General features: G+C 39.5%; 1 pseudogene; it reads left to right on the top strand.

Moving 5' to 3' along the window:
* LOC140981612 (uncharacterized) overlaps positions 1 to 8,698 on the top strand; it is a 35,049-nt pseudogene extending 26,351 nt beyond the window's left edge.
* Positions 8,699 to 9,433: the final 735 nt, after the last annotated feature.

Below are 9,433 nucleotides of genomic sequence, written 5' to 3'. Positions count from 1 at the left end.
ATGATCAGATGGCAGATATATATGTCAGAGAGGTTGTCAGATTACATGGTGTGCCGAAGTCGATCGTATCAGATCGTGATCCACGATTCACTTCACACTTTTGGCACAGTCTACAGCAGGCTCTAGGTACGACTTTACACTTGAGTACTGCTTACCATCCCCAGACAGACGGACAGTCAGAGCGGACTATCCAGACTTTAGAAGATATGCTGAGAGCTGTAGTACTAGATTTTGGTACTAGTTGGCAAGATTCACTAGCTCTTTGTGAATTCTCGTACAACAACAGCTACCAGACTAGCATCGAGATGGCACCGTTCGAAGCTTTATACGGAAAGAAGTGCAGATCTCCGTTGTACTGGGATGACATCTCAGAGGTACCAGAAATTGGGCCTGATATGATTCGTGAGATGACTGAGAAAGTAAAGATAATTCAGAAGCGAATGAAGATGGCACAAGATAGACAGGCAAAGTACGCGAACATCAGACGTAGACCGTTAGTGTTTGAGTAGGGAGACAGAGTATTCTTGAAGATTTCTCCTTTCAGAGGCGTTGTCAGATTTGGCAAACGTGGGAAATTGTCTCCTCGATACGTCGGTCCGTACGAGATTCTTGAAAAGATTGGCGATCGTGCGTATAAACTTGCTCTTCCTCCTTCTCTATCTGGGATACATGACGTCTTCCATGTATCGATGTTGCGTAGATATATGCCAGATAGTTCTCATGTCCTTCAGCTTGAAGAAGCCGAGTTAGATCAGACTTTGAGTTACGTTGAGCAGCCGATTCAGATTCTTGATCGGAAAGAGAAACAGCTCAGAACGAAGACTATTCCATTAGTGAAAGTTCAGTGGAGTCGTCATGGCATTGAAGAAGCGACTTGGGAAACAATATCAGAGATGAGACAGAGATATCCAGAACTATTCGCATGATGTGAGTTTTATTTGGCTTTTGATCATATTGCTTCTTTTATATACCATTACTTGATTACCTGCGAGTTCGAGGACGAACTCATAACTAAGAGGGGGAGAAATGTAATGCCCTAGATTTTAGGTAGATAAAATGAAATGATGAAGTGTTGCTTGAAGGAGAGACCGCACCTGCACAGCAATACCTACCGCACTAGCGGTATAAGGGCAGAAAGTAGAGTTTTGACTACAAGAGAGACCGCACCCGCGGTCCAAGACATACCGCACCCGCGGTGAAAAAGGGACCGCACCAGCGGTGGCTGTTTCTGAATTTTTAGATGGGGATGCCGTGAGCTAATCGCACCCGCGGTGCAACGTGTTGAGTGAAAAATAAAACATGTGTCCTTGCCATGCATATAACATGTAATCTCCCATTCTCCCTTCATTCAGAATGAGACCACCGAAGGAATCCATGGGAGAACTCTCACATTTTCTTAAAGCTTAAGAAATTGATTTCACACAAGCCGATCATCCGATTTTCGATCCGAGACTAGATTTGTGCTCCTCTCTTCGATAGCTTCGTAAGGATGTAAGTGTCTTTACATTTCAGCATGTTTGGGAGTTTACATGTTGGGGAAATTCTGATATGCTTGTAATTATGGGTTCTTGAGATTATTTACATCGTAGAAACGTAAACGAATCGAGAAAGTGATACCATATGTGATTGTTCTGAGTTTTCCAGCATATATATTGAGTTGAGATGGTGCAGAATTCAGTCTTATGAATTGATGTTGATAAGAATTATGAGTATTTCTATTGAGTATTGATATTTGAGTTGATTAGTATCGAGAAACTACGCCGTTATGCCGTTGAATTGTATCGAGATTGATTGCTGATTTGTACAAGACTTGCTTTGAGTTGTGTCTTGATATATTATATCTATACATTGTCATTTCAGATTTGATATTGACAGATTCGACATCGAGACTTCAACTACGACAAAGATTATACGACAAGAAGGTATAATTCATGTTGATTCGGGAAGATATAACTCGAATTAGATCTGATTTGAGTTTCCCAAAATCACATACTAGATTGTTATTTTTTTTATATGTTGATGCTTTGTTTATAGATTTATATTCAAGCATTTAAGATAGGAGAGTCATTGGCAGACGTGCCAAGCTAGACGTTCGGTGATATCGACGCATAGGAGCAGATTTTCTCCGATTGTAGACACTCGATACAGACAGGACCGAAGTCTAGGAATAAGACGTACCGCCACCACGATTGGGAGAGTAGGTGGGAGACTTGTTACGTCTTTTTCACACCGGGATCCCTAGACTTAGATATGAGTCGAGTCAAAGAATAAGAGTCGAAGAGTTTTATCTGTATTCACTAGTGTGTCATAATTACTGATTTATGTGTTATGATTTTGTATTTAATTGCATGACATGCATGTATACATGTTTTATACTGGGATTTGTTCTCACCGGAGTTTCCGAATGTTGTTGTGTCTGTATGTGTGCATAACAACAGGTGGGGCAGGATCAGGGTCGAGACGAGGATGATTGAAAGGTGATAGCGTGGTGATCACGGGCGTAGCAGAAGAAACTAGTTGTTGTATTAGACATGTATTAATACTTTTAAACACTAGTTTGAGTGTATGAACGAAACGAGATATGTATTTGCTTTTAATGAAATGAAATAAATTTTAAGTATGTGTGTTATGTTAAAAGCAAATTTTTGACCCACATTTTCTAGCAAAGATCCATTTAATCCCAAAGATAATTGAGTTAGAGCCCGGGTCCCCACAACAATACATTGTCACGTACGCGATATTCTGATTGATGCCCTGCTCTAACCATCTCTATGAATGTTCTGATCAACCTTTTGCGCTGCTTTGATTTTCACAATAACTCTGGCTCGACTTGAATAGCACAAAATCTCAGTGGCTTATAATCTGTATCAAATGCTAATCCAGACAAATAGCAATCTTCAAACGCATATCGTCGATAAGGATAAAGAACATACCTTTCGCAATCAAAGTCTTTGAGCAAATCAAGCCATCTTCGCTGTCTCATATTCAGTTCTGACTGTGAAAACAAATATTTCGAACTTTTATGATCAGAATAAATCTCAAACTTCTCACCAAATAGATAGTGTCGCCATATCTTCAACACAAACACAATGGCAGGCAATTCAAGGTCATGAATCGGATAGCGAGTCTCATGTGGCTTCAACTGTCTCGAAGCATAACCAATAACATGCCCTCACTGCATCAACACACAATCCAATCCTCTCTGAGAAGCGTCACAATATACAGCAAAATCACCAGTACCTGACGGGATAGTCAACACAGGAGCACTGGTCAATCTCTTCTTCAACTCTAAGAAGCTAGACTCACATGTCTCTGACCAAACAAATGGCGCATTCTTCTAAGTCAACTGAGTAATCGGCTTCGCAATACTGGAGAAATCTTTGATGAATCGTCGATAGTATCCGGCTAAGCCCATGAAACTTCGTATCTCTGGCACTGATGTCGGTCTCGGCCAAGAAATCACAGCCTGAATCTTACTAGGATCAACCGAAATACCCTCTCCAGATACAATATGCCCCAAAAAGACAACTTGATTCAACCAAAACTCACATTTTGACAGCTTGGCATACAATTTCTCTGTTCTTAACGTTTTCAACACAGTTCTCAAATGTTCAGCGTGATCAATCCTATTCTTTGAATATATCAAAATGTCATCAATGAAAATAATCACAAACTCGTCAAGGTACTTCTGAAACACGCGGTTCGTTAGACCCATAAAAACTGCTAGAGCATTTGTAAGACAAAACGGCATGACAATAAACTCATAATGTCCATACCTGGTTCTAAACGCTGTCTTTGGTATATCAATCTCTCTGACTCTCAACTGATGATATACAGATCTCAGATCGATCTTGGAATATACTGAAGAACCCTGCAACTGATCAAATAAATCGTCGATATGAGGCAATGGGTATTTGTTCTTTACCATTGCTTTGTTTAGTTGCCGGTAGTCAATACAAAGTCTCATCGAACCATCTTTATTTCAAACAAACAGTACGAGAGCGCCCCAAGGAGACACACTCGGTCTGATGTAGGTTAATAGATCTTCTAACTGAGTTTTTAATTCTTTCAATTCGATTGGTGCCATTCGGTACGAAGCTCTAGAAATCGGAACTGTACCTGAAATAAGCCCAATGCTAAACTCTATATCTCGGGCTGGAGGTAACCATGGAATCTCGTTTGGGAACACATCAGCAAATTCACATACCACTGGCAATTCTGCCAAGGCAGGGGTCGATTTCAGTAAATCTACTGTATACACAAAGAATCCCTCTGCTCCTTTGCGTAATAATCGAGTCATAGATAATACAGATATTAAAGGAATCCGAGATCTGGAACCTTTACCGTAGAATTTCCACTCATCTGCCATATCTGGTCTGAATCTGACAACCTTCTGGAAACAATCTACAGTGGCTCGATACTTGGTTAACATATCGATACCAACAATACAATCAAAATCAGATAACCCAAGCACAATGCAATCTAAATCATTCTCATTACCCTAAAATTGTAGTATACAATGTCTAACCGATGTCACGGATATCAAACCACTTCCCAAAGGAGAAGAAACAGAGACAACAGTAGATAATGACTCAACAGGCAATGCATGTATCAATGCAAAGCGTTCAGAAATAAATGTATGGGAGGCACCAGTATCTATTAATACATAAGCAGGGTAACCTGTCACACCCTTGCTCTATACTTAGCATAATTACCATAATCAAAATAGGGTTTGACTGATATAACTGTAGTATGAAGCAAATCAAACAAGGGGCATCACTTTGACGGTTTATAAAAATTTTGGCATGATGTCCCTGTATTCTTGTAAAAACCAAAAACTCAACTCAAACATCAACATCAACACATATATATAATCGTATTCTTACATACAAACATATTCTGTATCATCATACACCTAGACATAAGCATTGTAAAACTTGTTTCAAACCCTGACATATTTTCGTACAATACATATGCGGAAGCTATACAATAAGAAGTCCCGGTTCTTGTCGAGGTAAGGCACATCACAAGCATCCATTGGCGAACCGGCATCCTACGTCTCTCCACTACCTGATCCTGTAATACATGAGCTACGTGAGTTTATAAAACTGTAATGCCCGATATTTTATATCATGTTAAGCTGAGATTATTGATTTTTAATTGATGTAATTATAGACGGACCATACCGAGACTAGATTGGGCAAAGCATATGATTATGCAATTTTTTGACAGAACTATTGGCGCTCGAGCGGTAGAAAATGACCGCCCGAGCGCCAATGTTCAATAAGAGGATCATTTGGACAGAACATCTGGCGCCAGAGCGGTAGAAAATGACCGCCCGAGCGCCAGTGTACAACACGTTAAGGTACCGTACAGAGTGTTCGGCGCTCGAGCGGTAATTTGTGACCGCCCGAGCGCCGCCTGATTTGTATGAAAATGAGCCACGTTTCACTTACATGCAACTTGATATATATACACAAGCTTCTTCATTCAGATTCATTTGGAAAGAAGGAAACGAGAAAGCTACGGAAATCCTTACGCCTTTTCATATTTTAGATTTGTGATTGTGCAAGATCCGCCCGTCAGAATTTCAATCCGACTTCAGTACTGTGTTCCTATCGACGCAGGCTTCAACTGGACGTAAGTTTTACTACGATTTGAGATGATTTGAAATTATGGTATTGCCAAAATCTGATATGATTCTTATATAATGTTCTTGATATGTTAGACATCATATAATCGAAACCGGATTGAAGAACGGATACCGTATAGAATTGTTATGCATTTCAGAGTTGAATTGTTTGGGATTTTGGAGATGTTGGAACATATTATGATGGCTATGAGTTATGGTTGTTGATTTTTGATATTTGAAATCAACTGGCATCGTGAGATTTTGCCGTTATGCCGTCGAAATATACCGAGAGTGAATATTGATCTGTATGTGTACTCCTTTGAGTTAGAGGCTGATATGGTACATTGTATATATATGTATTTTCAGATTGGTATTGACAGATTGGATATCGAGATTTCAAGATTTCAACTTGGTAAAACCGAGACTACAACAAGAAAGGTATAATTCATGTTGATTCGGGAAGATACAACTCGAGTTAGATTTGATTCGAGTTTCCCAAAATCACATACTAGATTTCTATACCATGCTTGTGCTTTATCTTAATTTATATACAAGCATTAAGATAGGAGAGTCATTGGCAGATTTTCCAAGTTCTAGACGTTCGGTGATATCGAAGCAGAGGAGAAGATCAACTCCGATTGTAGATATTCAATACAGACAGGGCCGAAGTCTAGGAATAAGACGTACTGCCACCACGATCGGGAGAGTAGGTGGGAGACTTGTTACGTCTTATTCACACCGGGATCCCTAGACTTAGATATGAGTCAAGTCAAAGAATAAGAGTCGAAGAATTTTATCTCTATTCACTAATGAGTCATAATTACTGAGTCATGTTTTATGATTTTGTATTTAATTGCATGACATGCATGTATACACGTTTTATACTGGGATTTGTTCTCACCGGAGTTTCCGGCTGTTGTTGTGTCTGTATGTGTGCATAACAACAGGTGGGACAGGATCAGGGTCACGCAGAGGATGAGAGATCGAGGTTAGAGTGGTGTTTACGGGCATAGCAGAGGAACTAGTAGTGTTTACATTTGAGAAATAATGTGTAATAAACTCTAGTTGGTACGATTTGAATGGAACCAGACGTGTATATACTTTTGTTAAAATAAAATAAAGATGTCGTTTGTGTATGATTTATATACAATTGTTTTTTATATTAAAAGCAAAATTTTGACCCACATTTTCTAGCAAAGAGCCACTTAATCCCAAAGATAATTGAGTTAGAGCCCGGGTCCCCACAAAAACTCAATAAGTTGGCACTTGTATGTGTCAATATGCATCGAAGGAACATACGTATCAAGTCGTGACGACAATGAATCTTTAAACCATGTCATATCATAGCATATATTCATGTTCATTTTTGTACTTGAGCCTCATTAGTTGACCTGTACTACCGTGCTTGCTTTATTATATAGCTACTACTGTGTTGGACGTCAGGGAGCAACCTTTGGAAAATCCACGCCCCATGAACATATATTGGCCAATAGTTTTGGTGGACTTAAAACCACCCATGATGTCAACAAGCTCTATATCATGTAAAATCAGTCCTTTTCTTTTCATGTTCATGTTCATGTTTATGACATAGCACCCATCTTCAATATTAATGAGTTCCTTTCATATTTAATACATAACAATGGAATATGGTGCTATGTTTTCATCAATAAACATACTAACAATGTACATATATCAATAATCAATGAGAAGTATTTGAAATCATAATATTACTCATGTATTTCTTAAAGAACATGCCAACTTACAGTCCAAGCGTACGAATGCTGGTTTGAGACGATGTTTCTTGTTCCTATGCTGTCAAACATATCAATAATTCAATTACTATGTCTATTCTAGGTGAAGTTTGATCCTCTACATTAATAATAACCAAAAGAGAGGAAAACTTACACCCTTATGAAGTTTTTCTGATGGAGAACTAAGTTCTTACCTCAAAGTGATGAAAGGAATGAAGAAGAAAGCATTTGGAGGAAGTTTTCTAGGTTTTCTTTCGCGTTTATGCTGTTAGAGAAGGTGAGAATGGTGGAAAGTGCTAGAAAACTCGACATTTATCTTTTTTAGACTGCCGGGCGCATATGTGCGACTTTCCGGGCGCATATGCGCGGCCCGTGCTGTCCATCAGGCGCATATGCGCGAATTCTGGCGCATATGCGCGCCACATTCTGCAAAACAACGCATTTTTAACTTCCGAATTAGCAAAAGTGGTCAACATAAAAGTTGTAGCCCTATGTGTTTTCTTTCATCTCCAACTGGTTTCATGTCATTTGAAGGTCTGAGTAACAAGTTATGCTCAATCTACCAAAATGTGTCATTGTAGGAATGATGATACACACGACACACTTCGGGGCGCTTTTGGCTTGTCTTCCCCAATGATTTGGACAAAACCCAAAACATGAAAGTTATAGCATTTTATCTTAGCTTTCTAATGGTTATGACCTCACAAAATTTGGATCAATATTCAAATCATTATGCTAAAACCCGTAAAAACTGCTGTATTTTCATCTCATTTCCTGCATTGCTATACCAACTTCATTACACTACTTCTACCTACACATCTTACTATCATTATTTATACACATATTGGTTATCAATAAACCATGGAAAATATAAAAATCATGTTCAATCTCAATATTTATACTTCAATCATCACGTGAAATCTAATGAACTAAAGAGCTACATGCTAAACGACATAAACGTATCATTATCATTTGTACGAGTAACCGGGCATTACATAACCACAGAGAAAACAGTTACCTGCTATAACATCATCAGGTGCATTTTGGGCCTGCTTTTCTATCAGTGCAAATACTCGAGCCTGCTGTCTAGAAGGTTGGCTCACTGTCTGACTCCCTCCTGGCCTCGCCTGGGATTGTGTAGGTGGCTGCTGGAAGGAATGGACAGATGATGCTTGTCTCTCCGGCTGAGGTACTGATGCAGATGATCCTGTACCATGGGATCGCTGTTCACCTCTCTGGGGGCAGACTTTGGCGAAATGTCCCTGCTGTCTGCAGATGTTGCATCGCCCAACCACTCCTTGACACTGATTTGTAAGATGTCTACCTCCACAAGTACTGCAATACACCCCTGTATAATCTGAACTCTGACCAGGACCCCTCTATCGTGACCCACTGGAGCTTGATGAACTGCTACCTGACTTCTTGAACTGTTTTCCTCGAGCTTTTAGTTGATCTTTCTTGCCACTACTACTACCACCGCTTTCGAATCTGGGAGGTGATTGAAACGAGGGTTGTGGTGGTCTCGGAACCGGAGCAGCATACGATAGTCCTCGTTGCTTAATCAGGCCCGCTTCCGCTCCCTTGACTCGGTTCAAGGCATCTGCAAAGTTGTTTGGTCGCCCCGTATTCACCAATGTAAAAATGTCAGGATTTAAACCATTGATAAACTGATCAGCCACGGCTTAATCATTCTCGGCCACGTGTGGAGCAAAACGTAGCAATGTAGAAAACTTAGCAACATATACTCTTCAATGTTCAGCTGCCCTTGTCTCAAGTTTGCAAATTCTGCACCCTTGTCCTTTCAGTATTGTAAGGCCCGAGATTTTATCATTTTAATCCGAGATTATTTAATTTATGAATTTTGGAATGTTGAATTAGATTCCATGGTTTTTGTAATTAATTAGGATTGAAATGGAATTAAAAAGAGTTGTGAGGACCAAATTGCAAATATTGAAGATTTCAGGGGCTAAATTGCAATATTGAAACTTGAATATGACACTTGTCATGCAAATATAAAGTGGAATCTTTCATTTCAATTGCAAATGTTCAG

Source organism: Primulina huaijiensis, chromosome 7, assembly GCF_012295235.1.
Source record: "Primulina huaijiensis isolate GDHJ02 chromosome 7, ASM1229523v2, whole genome shotgun sequence".
Taxonomy (NCBI): Eukaryota; Viridiplantae; Streptophyta; class Magnoliopsida; order Lamiales; family Gesneriaceae; genus Primulina; species Primulina huaijiensis.
This window is presented reverse-complemented; position numbering and strand designations above follow the sequence as displayed.